The sequence below is a fragment of the Engystomops pustulosus genome, chromosome 9 (genome assembly GCF_040894005.1).
Source record: "Engystomops pustulosus chromosome 9, aEngPut4.maternal, whole genome shotgun sequence".
Taxonomy (NCBI): Eukaryota; Metazoa; Chordata; class Amphibia; order Anura; family Leptodactylidae; genus Engystomops; species Engystomops pustulosus.
In genome coordinates, this window is record NC_092419.1 from 19,075,631 (window position 1) to 19,091,438 (window position 15,808).

The following is a 15,808-nucleotide window of genomic DNA, read 5'->3' on the forward strand; positions in this document are numbered from 1 at the left end:
TCTGTGAGGGACCCATTAATCAAGGTCACCCGACTGCCTGAGTCCAGCAGGGCCAACGCTGGATGCCCTGCCACAGTCACCCGGCACAGGTGGCGCTCATCAGCAGAGTCGGGGCTAGTAGCTGTGTAGACAGGGGCAGCATAGAAAGAAACCCTTCTGGCGGAACTGCAGTCCATGGGCTCTGAGGAATTGGGGCAATGGGCTGCAATATGACCTGGCTCATGGCAGGTCCAACAGGTGGGAGCCTCCCCCCTCCTCCTCCCCTGGGGTACTTCCCGGACATTGGGCGTTGTCCTGCCCCGGGAATTTGTGGGTGACAAGACCTTCCGTGCCTTAAGGCCTGTCTTGGTATAAGGGGCTTTCTTTGTTAGGGCCTGAGTGGCACAAAACCTCTCCACCAACCCCACCAGCGCATCAGCATCAGACGGGTCCCCGTGTCCCACCCATTGTTGGATCTCACCCGGCAAGGAAACGGTCCCTCAGGAAACGGTCCAAAACAACCTTCTCGACCATCTGGGCTGGGGTTGATGTCTCCGGCTGAAGCCACTTGCGGACCAAGTGAACAAGTTGGTGCATCTGCCCCCTCGGTGGTAGCGCCTCCTGGTATCTCCAGCTATTCACTCTTTGAGCGCGTAGATGCTGATCCACTCCTAGTCGGGCCAAGATCTCTGCCTTTACCTTGGAGTAGTCCCGGGCATACTCCTCGCTCAGGTCGTAGTATGCCTGCTGGGGATCAGCGACGAGTAAGGGGGCCAACACCTCTGCCTAGTGTTGCTGTGGCATCCTCTCTCGGGTGGCCACCCTCTCAAAGCCTGTCAGATAGGCCTCCACATCATCCTCGGCGGTCATCTTGGTCATAGCTTTGCGGACCTCTTTCCTGGCGTCCTTCACCGTCATTGCTGGGACAGTCCTTTGCTGAGCAGCGGTCAGGGCTGTTATCTGCTGGAGCAGCAATCTGTTTGTCTCTTGCTGCTGCACGTTGGACTGGACAAGCTGCTTGATTAACTCCTCCATGGCTGTGGCTTGCAGCTTCAGTGCTGTCAACTTCCAGGACATGCACTAGTGTATACTTCACTGCACTTTGCCCGCATCCTCCACCATATGTGGGGAATTGCTCTGGTAGTTGACAGGTAGCAGTGCAGGAAGCAGTGACACACGCAGGTTTAAAAGTCCAACTTAAGTGTTTATTCACACTTGCAAAACAGAACACAAATTCAGCCTTGGCTTAGGCACATGCAAAAACATTACAAAAGTAATTCCTGCCCGGCTAGGCGCTGTCTAATACATTTGGAGGACCCTAGCTATCCGGGTACCAGGCTGCCTGGCACACGCTCTTGGCCAGCAGCAAGACAGGAGACCCCCAGTTACCTTTGCTGTGAGAATGCAATCTCGCTTTCAGCTCTCCAGGTAGGGCCTCTCCTACTGCTTCTGGCCTGCAGACTAAATCAGACCCTAACGAGGCCTGTGACCTGCACCTGTGGGCTATACAAAAGCCCAGGACCGAAGCCCGGGTGGAGTAGGAGTCCCACTACCAGCCTACCCCTACTCCATAATAAGCAGGCCCAGTACGGACATTACAAATGTGTCTGTGTTAGCTAGGCCAACACAGACAAAACAGACTATTCCTGCTTATCATGTCTGCATTAACCCTTGGGTTACTGCTGACAAACCCAGGGCTTTTACCACCAGCATTTCATCTGCCTATAGGACAGATAGCGGTTTTCCCACACAACACCTCTCACTTTCTCACAATAGTCATAGTTCTTAGTTACCAAAATTCTCCACCATGTTAATCACAGAGGTTATAGCTCAGTTGGTTGAGGCACTGTGTCATTATTATACATGGACACTGCAGGTTCTGGGTTCAAATCCCAATGAGGATAATATATATTTTTTTTTTTATTGAGATCATTTTCATTATTATAATATGGCTAAAATTTGGGGCGTGGCCAGGGAGTGATTGGGGGTGTGGCTACGCGTGCCGCCATTTTGTCCCTCTTTCCCTTTCACAAATGTTGGGAGGTATGTGAATATATGCACCACATTTATTAAGCCTCCTCAATGCCCCAGCAATTCTCTGGCATCGCGATGACCATGCTGAGGGTGCCCTCTCTGTGAAACAGGTGCCTTGGATTTCACTGTTTAGCCGCAGGTGTTGGTTGGGTCACACGAAGGGTCCAGGCAGAGGTAATATTGTGCTGTCTGTATCCAATAATCAGTGAGGGCCAGGATGGCGCCCCCTGAGGTGGAGGCAGGTGTCATCCTAGGCAAACGGCAACCCCTTGTCCCAGTCCTGGTTTCAAGTTGTGCTCCTGGACCTTATGCATATATCGGTTCCTGAATTATGAAGTTCATTGAGACCCTCAGTCAAGACTGACACCCACTCATTGTGCCAGAATGAGCAGAACTAGTCGCCACATAGTTAAATACAGAACAACACTCTCTTGATTCTGTAATATCGGCTGCTAGAAGTTGTTGGATAGTATCTGTTGAAATAAAATTAGATAATTAGACAAATTAGATTGTCTGTTCCCCTCATATGAGATGGTTCATCCCATTGTGACGTCAGACTCTACAAGTTCTGTCTAATCTGTAGTGATATTTTACATTTCTCTTTGTAATCCGCTGCTTTTATTTCCAGATTTCAGGATGTAAGTAACGACGGGCGCGTAAACAAGGCGTTCTGTCTGGCGGCCCCCAGCCCCTGATGTATTACACCTTTAATTTCTTCCGAGAGTCGATTAAACAGTCAAGAAAGAAACGTCTTCTCCCATATTCCCAATAGATGAAGTGTAGATTAGGAGCGGCCGGATTGCCACCTTCCATCGTCGCCGCGCTGCAATATTTAGTCTCCAATGTTATTTGCAAGGATGATTTAATACTTTTGCCACTAGGAATTTGGATCGGAGGCCTCACGTGCCGATCACACGCGACAGATCCAACCTCTCAATATATGAGATGACTAAGTGAATAAATCACCATGTATCAGGCAGAATTTCCATACACCATCAAATTTCCTCCCCGACAACAAAGTAGCAAAAAGCGGAGCGCGAGCGGTGGAGAGTGTGCGGTAATGTAATCAGGGCGGCGTGTCGCGGGGGATGGAAGGTCACTTTCCATTCTGGAGTAATAGTTATGTTTATCATAGTAAATTAATAAGATGTCGCGTTTCGCCTCTTTGTGATGTTTCCTGAGAGTTGGACTTGCAGAATTCTCGAGACATTGTTATCGGCTCTGACGTCTCATATTCATCTCGTTTCTTTCTAAAAATAGAATTTTCTGTAAGAAACAACAGAACTTCTCGGCTATGGATTATGAGGGGAGAGAAGTGGGGAAAATCGGATCACGGAGGGGTAAGATTCGCCTTATAATGCAGAGGATGCAATGCTTTATCGCAGGTAACTCAGCTGGTTTCCCAGAGGTCATGACCTCCAGGTCACTAATACTGTCTTGATGCTCACCTGTAGGGTCATGTGTCCTACCTCCTATCCCTCTTATTTCTGCGCTTGCAAGATGCTCTTCCGTCTTCTGTGTCAATGGTAGAATGATGGAGTGAAGATCCGCCGGCCGCCTGCTCCGCTCACCTCGTGGAGCGACGATGGGTCCGACAACGGTACCTGGGACCCCATAGGACCCCCCATTCTTAATATCTATGGGGGTCTCATCACTTAGACCCCCAACGATCAGCATGTTAGGCCTTATCCTGAGGATAGGGCCTAACTTGTTTCATGGGAAACCCCCTTTAAATCTCATCCCCAAAAACTGGAAATGTCCTGCTGACTCTAGGATTGTTTTAAGATATAATTTCCCCCCCCCCCCCTAAAAAAATTAAATCCTATGTGAAAATGTACGAAGATGGACCTTATGTTGGATGGAAACTGGGACAATGACAGGTGGACTCATCACAGAGAAGGCAGGATAAGGCTGGTAGTCCACTACAGCGCCAGTCGGCAAAAAACGGACCATGGGGTGAATGGATTTCATGGACTGAATTTAGAGAATCTATTCTGTGTGAAAATAAAGAAATAATAAACTAAAACAGTGTCAGGGACTGGGGAAAATGGTGCAGTGGTGCAGGGGTTAAGATCCCGGAGAAAGGCTCCTGCAGGAAGATCTGATGCTACTTGGGTTTCTTGGGGCAGATGCTCCTTAGTGATAATTGATGAGAACTTGCTGAGAAATTTGATTTTCATAAAGGAGAAGCTTGAAACCAAGAAACAGAAGATTTATATTGTTTACAAGAGAAACAGATTCCAGCACAATGTATCTAAATGTACAAAGATTGCAACAATGTATCTGTTCAATCTGCGCCTCATATGAAGATGGATGGAGACGGCTCAGCAACTGCCAGGACGGGGCCGCGTCGCAAACACAGACAAAAGATGACAATTAGCGAAAATCACATTAATAAACATGTTGTGCGTGGAGGTCACAGGGAGGCGCAGAGGTGATACATGAGATGAGATACTGGGAGGGATACAGCACAATGTCATAACTCACTGTAGAGGGATACATGTGGATTGGGATGGGAATAACACGCTGAGCAGGATATGTGGTGTATATACGTATGTTACATATATAATTGGTGTGTGTCTGTGCATACAGTATGTAATATTTATATATGTCAGTGTGCAGTATGTTATGTTTATGTTTGCATACATTGGGGCTCATTTACTTACCCGGTCCAGTCGCCATCCCGCGGCACGTTGTCCAACGTGGATTGGGGTTCTGCCGGGATTCACTAAGGTCATGCGCCTGATATCCAATAGGTGTCGCTGCTGTGCCGAGGTCCGCCGGAGTTCACCTTCTTCTTTCCGGTGCATGTAAGTGCTTGATTTTGCAACACATTTCGTTTTTTTAAATTCTGCGTTTCTTCCGAATCCATGGGGTTGTCCTACAGCCCCACCCCCTGATTTCTGTCTCGTGAAAGCCGGCGCAATTGCGCCAAAATCCCAGCGGAATTCGGCGCAAAACTGAAAAATTTTGGAAAAACAACGAAAAAGTGCCTGCAGAGCCCTTAGTAAATGAGCCCCACTGTGTTTATTGTGTGTGTAGGTGCATAAGTGTGTAGTATGTTGTATGTAGCTGTGTGTATCTAGAGGATCTTGAGTGCATGAGAGTCTGAGTATGGTATGTTTTGTGTGTAATGTGTAAGACCCAGTGGGACTGATCACCTCACTGGGCTTTCCCCAACTTAGATATCCAGGTAATAGGTCTCTTTCTTTATTCAAAGGATCTATATTACTGCCTTGGTTCCTCTGAGGTAGTCTGAATGGTACCGCTCTACCTCCAAGTACTGAGAATAGGTTTCATATTTGTAGGTCTGTCCATTGAAATGTTCACATCTTTACATTATGGGAGTTTAAGTTTGTAACTTTCTTGAGGTTTTACAGGCTTGGATTGGCTGACAGCTCAGAGCTGTTTCCTCCGACCAAATATGTAAATATAGGCTTTGTCAGGAGGTTTGGTTCTTTTGACTTTGGCTCTTCAGTGATTAAATCAAGCGTCTACTCTGATTGCTGATTGTTGTGCTGCTGATGCAGCAGAGCCAACCTGACTCCTTGGAGATCAGTGCCAGGTTAGCTGACCACTGATCCAGGCTGAGGCACTTTTGTTTCTGCTATCTAGAGCCAACCAAATAACAGTCCTCCTAGCCTTCAGAGAAGGAGTTTGTTGCCAGCCTGTTATCTGCTGCCGTTGGAGTTCTTCTAATTAATCAACTGTGAGTTTATACCTCCATTTGCTTTGTGCATTCCTGGTCTGCCCCTAACATCACTGGCCTCCTTCTTACTATCTGCTAGGATCTGTCACTTACACTGGAAGTGCTCTTGGAGTCCAACCTTCATCATCACCCAGCTTCCCCCTCTTCTGGCTTCTGGCTTTTTTGTCTTGGACAAAACTATCATTGCACCAGCGGCCATCAAGTCGGCACCCATTGGGGATGTTGCTTGTGTATATATGTACTTTTATTGAAGGTGTAAATGTGCTGGAATCTCCCTGTTGTGCTAATGGATTGTTACATAGGGGCAGATTTACTTACCCGGTCCATTCGCGATCCAGCGGCGCGTTCTCTGCGCTGGATTCGGGTCCGGCCGGGATTCACTAAGGTAGTTCCTCCGCCGTCCACCAGGTGGCGCTGCTGCGCTGAAGTTCCCCGGAGGCGCGCTGGAATGCCCTGAAATTCACCGGCCTATACCTGGTGAAGCTAAGTGTAATTTTCGCGACACATTTTTTGTCTTAAATGCGGTGGTTTTTCCGAATCTGTCGGGTTTTCGTTCGGCCACGCCCCCGATTTCCGTCGCGTGCATGCCAGCGCCGATGCGCCACAATCCGATCGCGTGCGCCAAAATCCCGGGGCAATTCAGGTACAATCGGCGCAAATCGGAAATATTCTGGTAACACGTCGGGAAAACGCAAATCGGGCCCTTAGTAAATGACCCCCATTGTCAGTGAAATGATTCCATGTGGAATTTACACTAAATACAAGTCTTCAATTAGAAAAAGGTTGGTTGCAAACCCTCAGTGATGGCAAATTTTATGCTTCTGGATATCATGAAAAAGCTTTATATTTGGTAACGGGGAGGAGGAGAAACACAAAGAACTTGCAGACGTTTTCATTATCTCATTATTCAGCTGCTTACCCTGGGACCTTGTACAGAATACTACACGATTTCCTCCGCTCATGCAATGGTCATCCATGCTCTGACATTTTATTATTTTGTTGTTAGAAGCTGATGGGGCACAAATTAACCCCCTCAAATCTGACCTAGTAGATGCAGCCTGAACATCAAATCTATAACAACAGAGAAAGATAGAGACTCCGGGATTTATTCCGAAATGAAATAATAATAAGCTTAATTTGATGTTAATCTAGTACTTTAATGGTCACCATAAGAGGCCCCACCATTAACCAGACATATTGCCAGGAGATAAAAATAGAGGAAACTTGTCCTAAATATCTGCTCCATGGTACAGGACTGGAACATACAAAGAGCAACCTGGAGAATACAAGAGATGCCCAACACCAAACCAACCAGACTGAGGTTAAGAACGTTCAAAGGGTTATTCTGGTAACTACAAGGTGGCAACAGGATATTCTTCGGACTCGATGCAGAGGACCTGCTTACACACTACTGATCAGCTCACTCGCTACGGATGAGTTAGAAAAAGCAAAGTTCAGCGCCTGCCATCAAAGTGATTCAATCCTATTTAAAAATGATAAGAAAAACATGGAAACTTTTATGCTTTGCAAAAAATAGAAGCAAACAAGGAAAGTGCTGAACGCAACCAACATTAACAACAAAATGAGGCCACTTTATATAGTCAGTATTTAGTCAGTGTTTTGTATCAATATATTTGAAGCCGAAACCAGCAGCAGAACAGAGAGGAAAAGTATAATGGAAAGAAGTACAACTCGTCCCAGTCCTGGGGCCATTGGTTTGGGTTTCCATGGATCAATGGAGACCGGCAGCGAGATGTGGTCACAGTAGGTGATGAGTTTGTCATTTGTACAGAAAGTCTCATGCTAAATACTTTAAATCTCCTGAACATCAAGATGTTCCTCTACTGACCAAAAAGCACAAGACAAGACTCCTCCAATGTGATCAAACGACACAAAAAGTCATCTGGGTTTTTTGGCCAGTGCAGCAATGAAACCAATAAAACAAAGCTAGAATTTTGCTAATAAGAACATCTCTCCTACAGTGGAGCATAGCGGGGACCAATTAAGAAATCTTAGGAGAACATTTCATGTCTTCTGTAAAGAAGCTCAATCTATGGTGTCACTGGATCCCCCAGCGTGACAATATCCCAATATCTCAAAGCCTCAGAAGTGTCCTGGAATATTCTAGAATGACAATCACAGGTGTCTCAGTGGAACGGGATATGCGTAAGGAGCCTGCAGTGCCAAATCCAAGAATATTAGTCACCAGGAGGATACTGACTGAGAAGCAGCTACGATTCGGGAGCTGGTGTCCCCGCAGGGGGCGCTCCACGCTAGACTGAAGACCCTGGAGTGTCAGTAGAAGTGACATGTAAAGAATTTGGAGAAATCACTAGTTGTATTCGTTGTGCTCAGCCACTCACATTGTTTGTGTTTAATGGTTTTATTGCATAGAAATTTGATGGGATAGAAGAGAGGAGTCATCTTGATTGAAATTGTGTCTTTTGTAGTCTAGAAAATCCATGAAAGCCCAGAAAAACATCTTCCACACATTACACTACAAGCTGCCACTTATATTACCCATTGTGTGCTCCGAACTCAGGACACAGAGTAACAAAATCTAAAATAAACAATAAACAAAATACAACATAAATAGTAGAATCACAAATAAATGAACACAATAAAAACATATAAATAATAAAGACAATAAAGTGAAGAGACAAAGCATAAAACAAGACAAACAACCACATAATGTGGGGCCGCGGTGACGGATTCGCCGGCTCGCGGCTCAGACATTTGTCTCAGATTTGTATAAACGGGAGCATTTTTTATCATAAGACGATGGACGTGCCTGTGTCGTGTGCGCTGCAGAGATGACACAAGTCCACAGCATTTATCTTCATTTACTCGTCTGAGGCGCGGACGGCCGGTGACATTGTGTCATACATTCAGCCTGTCACCGATACTGCGCCGATTCCTCCTGCCCGCTCCCGCTCACCATCATATCTCTACTGGTGATGAATCTGCTAATTGCCGTCCCTTCATTAATTGAATGGATACACAAAATGGAATTAATTTCGCTCGCCCATAATTGAATGGGAACACGAACCACCTAATTGATGACTTGTCTGCTGAAGACGGAATCATCGCGTGAACTATCGGTGCCGGATAATAAGTCGCACGAGGTCAAGGAAACAATATTCATTCATTTACACAATTTACTGCGGAACACAAGGCAGGAGCCGTAATCAAAAATATTCGGTCGGGTCTGTCATGGAAACAGAGTAACCTTTCACCTGAGGTGAATTAGTTCTCAGAAATCAAGTATGAACGCAGTGACCTCATACGAGGACAAGAACAGGGCAAGTCATCTGTAGACGGGTGACAGTATCGTAATACACAACATGGGAGTCATTGTTACAATTCTCATATTTTCAGTGTAACCAACAAAAACAAACCTACAGTCCAGAACAGGATCATCTGTGACAGATCTGGGTATATATGCTATCCATATAGTACTTTAAGCATTGCGTGAAATATGGAAGACCTTATTACATAATAATTTAGAAACTTTCTGCCCAGCAATATCCTCCAGCACCGAGGCATCAACCCAGCACATCAGCGCATCAACTCCACCACCGCATGGAGCACAAGTTTATCCAGACGGGACCAGGAGGACTCCAAAGCCATCGGGCAATCAAGAAGCCAGCAGGTATCACAGGCATCTGGCACCGAACTAGCGATTCTTCCAGCAGGTTGGCGTCCGGGTACAAGGGAGCTCAAATTTTTCCACTATTTAATGTGGTCAGAGATAGATAGATGGCTGGATGTAGCCTTGAGCCGTACAATGACCAGGTCTGATATGCAAGGGTGGATTCACACAATTGAGTTCTGTCCATGAAGCATGTAACATATGGTGGCCACTTCCTTGGACCTAACAACGCTACAGGGATTGGACTCCAAAAATCACACTTATACAGCAGATAATAAAATCCTTGCATCCCCATGGGACAACGGTAGTGAACTAAAAAGATGTAGTCTTTAGGGATGCAGGGATTCCTTGTATCATATATAAAACCCTGGGTCATGAAACTTGACCGACCAATCGTTTGTGTGAATGAGCTCTGGGATTTTCAGGAATCTAGGGGTCTGAACCAGGGAAGGGAAAAAAATAACACATACATCCCCTGCACTCAGTTCCCCGCGTCCCTCTGGCACTTTTAGCCAGTGAATGGTCTCCTTGGACCTGGATTAAAGTCAGAGGTAAATTCATGTGATGTCCCATGGTCCAAGGAGGTCACTCATTGGCCGGAACAAAAAAAGCGTCAATGATCCTTCTGTTACAGATGTTACTCAGACACGGCAGAATCATCTCACGTGCCGTAGCGCTGGAGGACTATAGAAGCTTTACAAAGAGGTAACAAATGTAGCGACCTCCAAACCAAAACATTTCCAAAAATCTCCCCTCATCTACATCCTGCAATGAGTTAAACCAATGGATTTAGATTTGTACTTCCAGAGAAGAGTGAAAAGTAGAGAACTCATTATCTCGCCTCCGAAATGAAGGGATTTGTGTAGTAATTCACGGCCCCCGGAGGTTTTCCTGTATGAAGGGATGTAAATTCTTCTCAATTGTTTTGTCAATGAGTTTTGTGTGAAGATTAGTATTTTTATTTTTTTCCATCCTCGATTTTCTTTTACTCTTCCCACAAGAGACGCGGTGGAGTAATAATCCATTAGAAGATGAAGCAGTTATTAGAGGGGGAGGACTTCCTATAACTCCGCTCTCCACCGCTCCTGGATATTTCCTCCATATGACGACCGGTTGTGTAAGTGACCGCAGAGGCATCACACAACTTACTTCTTCCACTATCCTACAATGGGGCACATTTATTTACCTGGTCCAGTCGCGATCCAGCGGCGCATTGTCTAACGAGGATTCGGGTCTGCCGAGATTCATTAAGGTTGTGCACCCGATATTCAGCAGGTGTTGCTGCTGCGCCGAGGTCCGCCGGAGTTCACCTGCTTCTTCCCGATGTATGTGAGTGCTTGATCTTGCAACACAAATCGTTTTTTAAATTCCACGCCCCCGATTTCTGTTGCATGAAAGCCGGCGCTGATGCGCCACAACCCGAGCACATGCGCCAAAAACCCGGGGCAATTCGGCGCATAACGGAAATATTTGGGAAACCCGAAGAAAGTGCGGCGTTCAGACCCTTAGTAAATGAGCCCCAATGTCTCCAAAAATCATATGAATGCACATTCGTCTCACAGGTGTAAGGTGCGGTTTGCCGTTCTTGCACCCTTGATCTGTTGCAGTGAACGTGATAAAATTGAAGATGGTGAAGGACACTTATTTCCTTGTAGTGACACCTTCTGTCTGCTCTGACACCATCATAACTATTACATTTCTCCTTTTCTGTGGTATCTCTTATCAATCTCATGATGCCTCAGCACAGCATCACATGGGCAGTTTGAAAGTGTACCATCTCTGCTTGCTGGGAGGACAGTGTTATGATTCATATCTCTATAACTCCTAACAATCACAGAGAGCAGAAGTATACAGTCAGGGAGGCTGTACTGTTATAATTGCGGGACAGGAACTTGTCATATCATCAGCAGTATCTGTTATCAGTGTGTACTCCCCATGTGTCACAGTCTATGCCATGAGACTTGGTGCCTGAGATGTGACCCCTTGCTAAAAAAAAAAAAGAAAGTCATGTGATTCACAAGGGAAGGGGGGAGGGAGTCACATGATCCAACTAAATCCAACTACATAATACTGCTATATAGTGTACTACAAGATATATCTTACATTTTGCTGCCATATACTGCAGCCAGCAACTTAATACTGATGATGCCTTCTTATGATGTCCATATAGTAGCTACACAGCACTCATATACAGTGTACGGATAATATAGCTAAATATAAGTTATAAAAAGGTGCCATATAGTAAACATTATATTGTCATATAATTAGTACATAATACTGCTATACAGTGTCTACACAATGCTATCATGTTGTGAAAATTTGCTATATAGTGTTCCCAGGATATTGCTGTGTACTGTATGTATTTTACTGTTTTACAATAAGGCTATATGGCGCCTGCATAATGCTGTCATATAGTTCTCCTATTATACTGACATGTAGTAACAAGGTTATACTTCTGTACTGTTGCAATATGATTGCTATAATACGTTGGGGGTCATTCACTAAGGGCCCGAATCACGTTTTCCCGACGTGTTACCTGAATTTTACCGATTTGCGCCGATTTTCCCTGGATTGCCCCGGGATTTTGGCGCTTGCGATCGGATTGTGGCGCATCGACGCAGGCCTGCACGCGTCGGAAATCGTGTGGCGTGGCCGTCGGAAAACCCGACGGATTCGGAGAAACTGCCGTATTTTTTTTAAAAAAATGTGTCGCTTGACACGCGCTTACCTGCACCCGGCCCGGCTTGGTGAACTTCAGTGCACTCCGACGGTATTGAGCGCAGCAGTGACACCTATTGGACATCGGGGGAACTACCTTAGTGAATCGCCGGAAGACCCGAATCCTCTGCAGAGTACGCGCCGCTGGATTGTGAATGGACCGGGTAAGTAAATCTGCCCCAATGACTACATAATGGGGGTCATTTACTAAGGGCCCGATTCGCGTTTTCCCGACGTGTTACCCGAATATTTCCGATTTGCGGCGATCTTCCCCTGAATTGCCCCGGGATTTTGGCGCACACGATCGGATTGTGGCGCATCGGCGCTGCACGCGGCGGAAATCGGGGTCGTGGACGAACGAAAACCCGACGGATTCAGAAAAACTGCCGCATTTAAAACAAAAAATCTGTTGCGAAGCTTGCACTTACCTTCACTCAGCCCAAGCCGGTGAACTCCAGTGCGTTCCGATGCTTTTCAGCGCAGCAGCGCAACCTGGTGGACGGCGGAGGAACTATCTTAATAAATCCCGGCCGCTAGATCGCGAATGGACCCGGTAAGTAAATCTGCCCCAATGACTACATAATATGGCTATATAGTGCCGCTCAGAGAACCCATAACAATTCTTCTTATTGCCACAATAACACATCTATATGGTGACAAATGATAGTGCTATACCGTGCGCTGAGACGTCACATGTACAGATGGAGCGGTCTGAGGTGCGGCACGTCTCCGACTCATCCTTCTTCATTGTGTCTGCTCTTTGTCTTTCTCCTGAGTTTCTCGGCACATTAATGTTTTGTGAGTGCTCAATTTAGTTGACAAATGTTGGGCAGTGACCGGTTGTATCGCAGCCCTGGAGACGTTACCTGCAGTGATATTTTATTATACGTGAGAAATGGAAACATTTAGTGATGGAAAGCAGTATGTTACCACCATGACTGAAGCCTTAAGATCCTACCACCACCCGTGTGAGTGCAATAGTGGGATCAATTTGTGTGGGATTTTCCTAGATTTTAGTTTGTGTAATGTGATTTGACCCTGTAAAGTCATATTCCATAACTGTCCATGTCCTGAGACTCCATCTATGTTCACACTGTGCAGACACATCTCTCTGTTTTTAACACAAATTGTGATAAAAATGTAGCATAACCCTAGCAAAACAGCACACAAAAAGAGGTTGTCCTCAACTTGAGAACCCATCGAAGAAAGCACCTAGTGACCACCCTGTCCATAATGTAACAGAGGACTACCTAGACCATCATATAATGGACAACCCCCAAGCAAGTCCATTATGTGATGGAGGACCACCAAGGCTATCATGTAACAGAGGACCACCTAGGCCAGTGAAGAATGTGTCACTGAAAATAGCAATGAGTGTGACACCTTGGGCTTTCCCAGACTGAAGGAGGAACATTGGAGTCCTTTCTAGTGAGCACCATGTTAGAGTGTTGGCATGGGTACCCACAGAGAAGGCTTTGAGTGACACCTTTGGCCCCACCTGCCTAGGCCATTATGTGACAGAGTGCAACCTAGGCCATTATATATTAAAGCAACACATAGAGCATTGTATGATAGAGGACCACCTTTGCTATCATGTGATAGAGCACCACCTAGGCCATCATGTAATGGAGGACCACCTAGGCCATCATGTGAAAGAGGACCATCTAGGCCATCATGTTATAGAGGACCACCTAGGCCATCATGTTATAGAGGACCACGTAGGCCATCATGTGATAGAGGACCACCTAGGCCATCATGTGATGGAGGACCACCTAGGCCATCATGTTATAGAGGACCACCTAGGCCATCATGTTATAGAGGACCACCTAGGCCATCATGTTATAGAGGACCACCTAGGCCATCATGTGATAGAGGACCACCTAGGCCATCATGTGATGGAGGACCACCTAGGCCATCATGTTATAGAGGACCACCTAGGCCATCATGTTATAGAGGACCACCTAGGCCATCATGTTGTAGAGGACCACCTAGGCCATCATGTGATGGAGGACCACCTAGGCCATCATGTGAAAGAGAACCATCTAGGCCATCATGTTATAGAGGACCACCTAGGCCATCATGTGATGGAGGACCACCTAGGCCATCATGTTATAGAGGACCACCTAGGCCATCATGTTATAGAGGACCACCTAGGCCATCATGTGATGGAGGACCACCTAGGCCATCATGTTATAGAGGACCACCTAGGCCATCATGTGATAGAGGACCACCTAGGCCATCATGTGATGGAGGACCACCTAGGCCATCATGTTATAGAGGACCGCCTAGGCCATCATGTTATAGAGGACCGCCTAGGCCATCATGTTATAGAGGACCACCTAGGCCATCATGTGATGGAGGACCACCTAGGCCATCATGTTATAGAGGACCACGTAGGCCATCATGTGATGGAGGACCAACAAGGCCATCATGTGAAAGAGGACCACCTAGGCCATCATGTGATAGAGGGCCACCAAGGGTATCAAGTCAGTAGCCCTTCTGCAGACACATTTTTCTATGGCTAATAGAAATGGGTCATCAATGCTTTTCAATTTTCAGATATGAACAATCTACCTATGTGTTTCCCTGAACCGGATATCAAAGGCCCTTTATTGGGTATTTCTGATAAGTTAGATGGTGGCTGCAAAGCCTGGATTTATAATAGGATGAGACCTTAAAAATATGGAAACATATTTATCAAATTACCCTTCAGTCATATTTTCTATAACTGAAATCATCTTGCTGCGTTCTATAGATCACCCATTTTTTGGTACGTACTCCACCCACTTCATCTTCGGTTTCCACTACTGCATGTTATACTCCTTACTAATTCTTACTAATAATGAGTAAAATGGTAGAATAAACTTACCGGATTTGTATCTGTGCTGTGTTAGATACAGCACATGACCTTCTTGACCTTTACACCTGCTTCCGGACACTGGGTGCTATCGGTAAATTTACAATGTTCCAATCCTGTTGACCCTCACTTACCACTTTTCTTCTGTCTGGATTCCTGGTGTCATTTTACTGCTTTCACATATTAATCTGAAATCTCCATATGACATCACTTCCATATCAATGTATAAAAAGTTCTTTAATGCATTTGTGAAATTTATGTCAACTGCTCATTATCTTCCCGGCTGTGCCATAAAGCGAGATGCAGAGATAATAATGCGGATCATAGCGGAGAGATGGAAGGGATTGCGCATTGTTCTGTTTACCGCGCTCTTCTTCCCTCTTCTGTGACACCAGTGATGAAATTAATTGAATCCTGCGGCTTTTAGAGTCTTCTCTACAATAATTCCTTCTTCCCACTATTTTGTTGAAAAGCATAAAAAAAGCAAATGTGAAAAAAAAAAACAGGGATATTGTTATGCAAATCAAATGTGTTATTAAAGTCCTTACATCTGATAATTCTGGCTGTAAAACCCGTAAAAATGCAGCAACAGCAGCTAAGTGACGACAAGCAAAACGGAGCTGACAAGACAAGACGCCATCAGAAGGACGGGGGCCGCGAACGAGAATAACCCAAAAAAAATCACCCGAGATCGCGAACGTTCCGGGGTCACAGTCCTTATACTGTTTATCTAGCAGATAAGGAGGAGGCTGCTGACGGAATGACTTAGAAGGACGATGGAAAATACTAAGACTTGCACAATTATTGCACTTGTGATCCTTGGATTTGCTTACGGGGTAATCAGGAAACTTTAAACTGG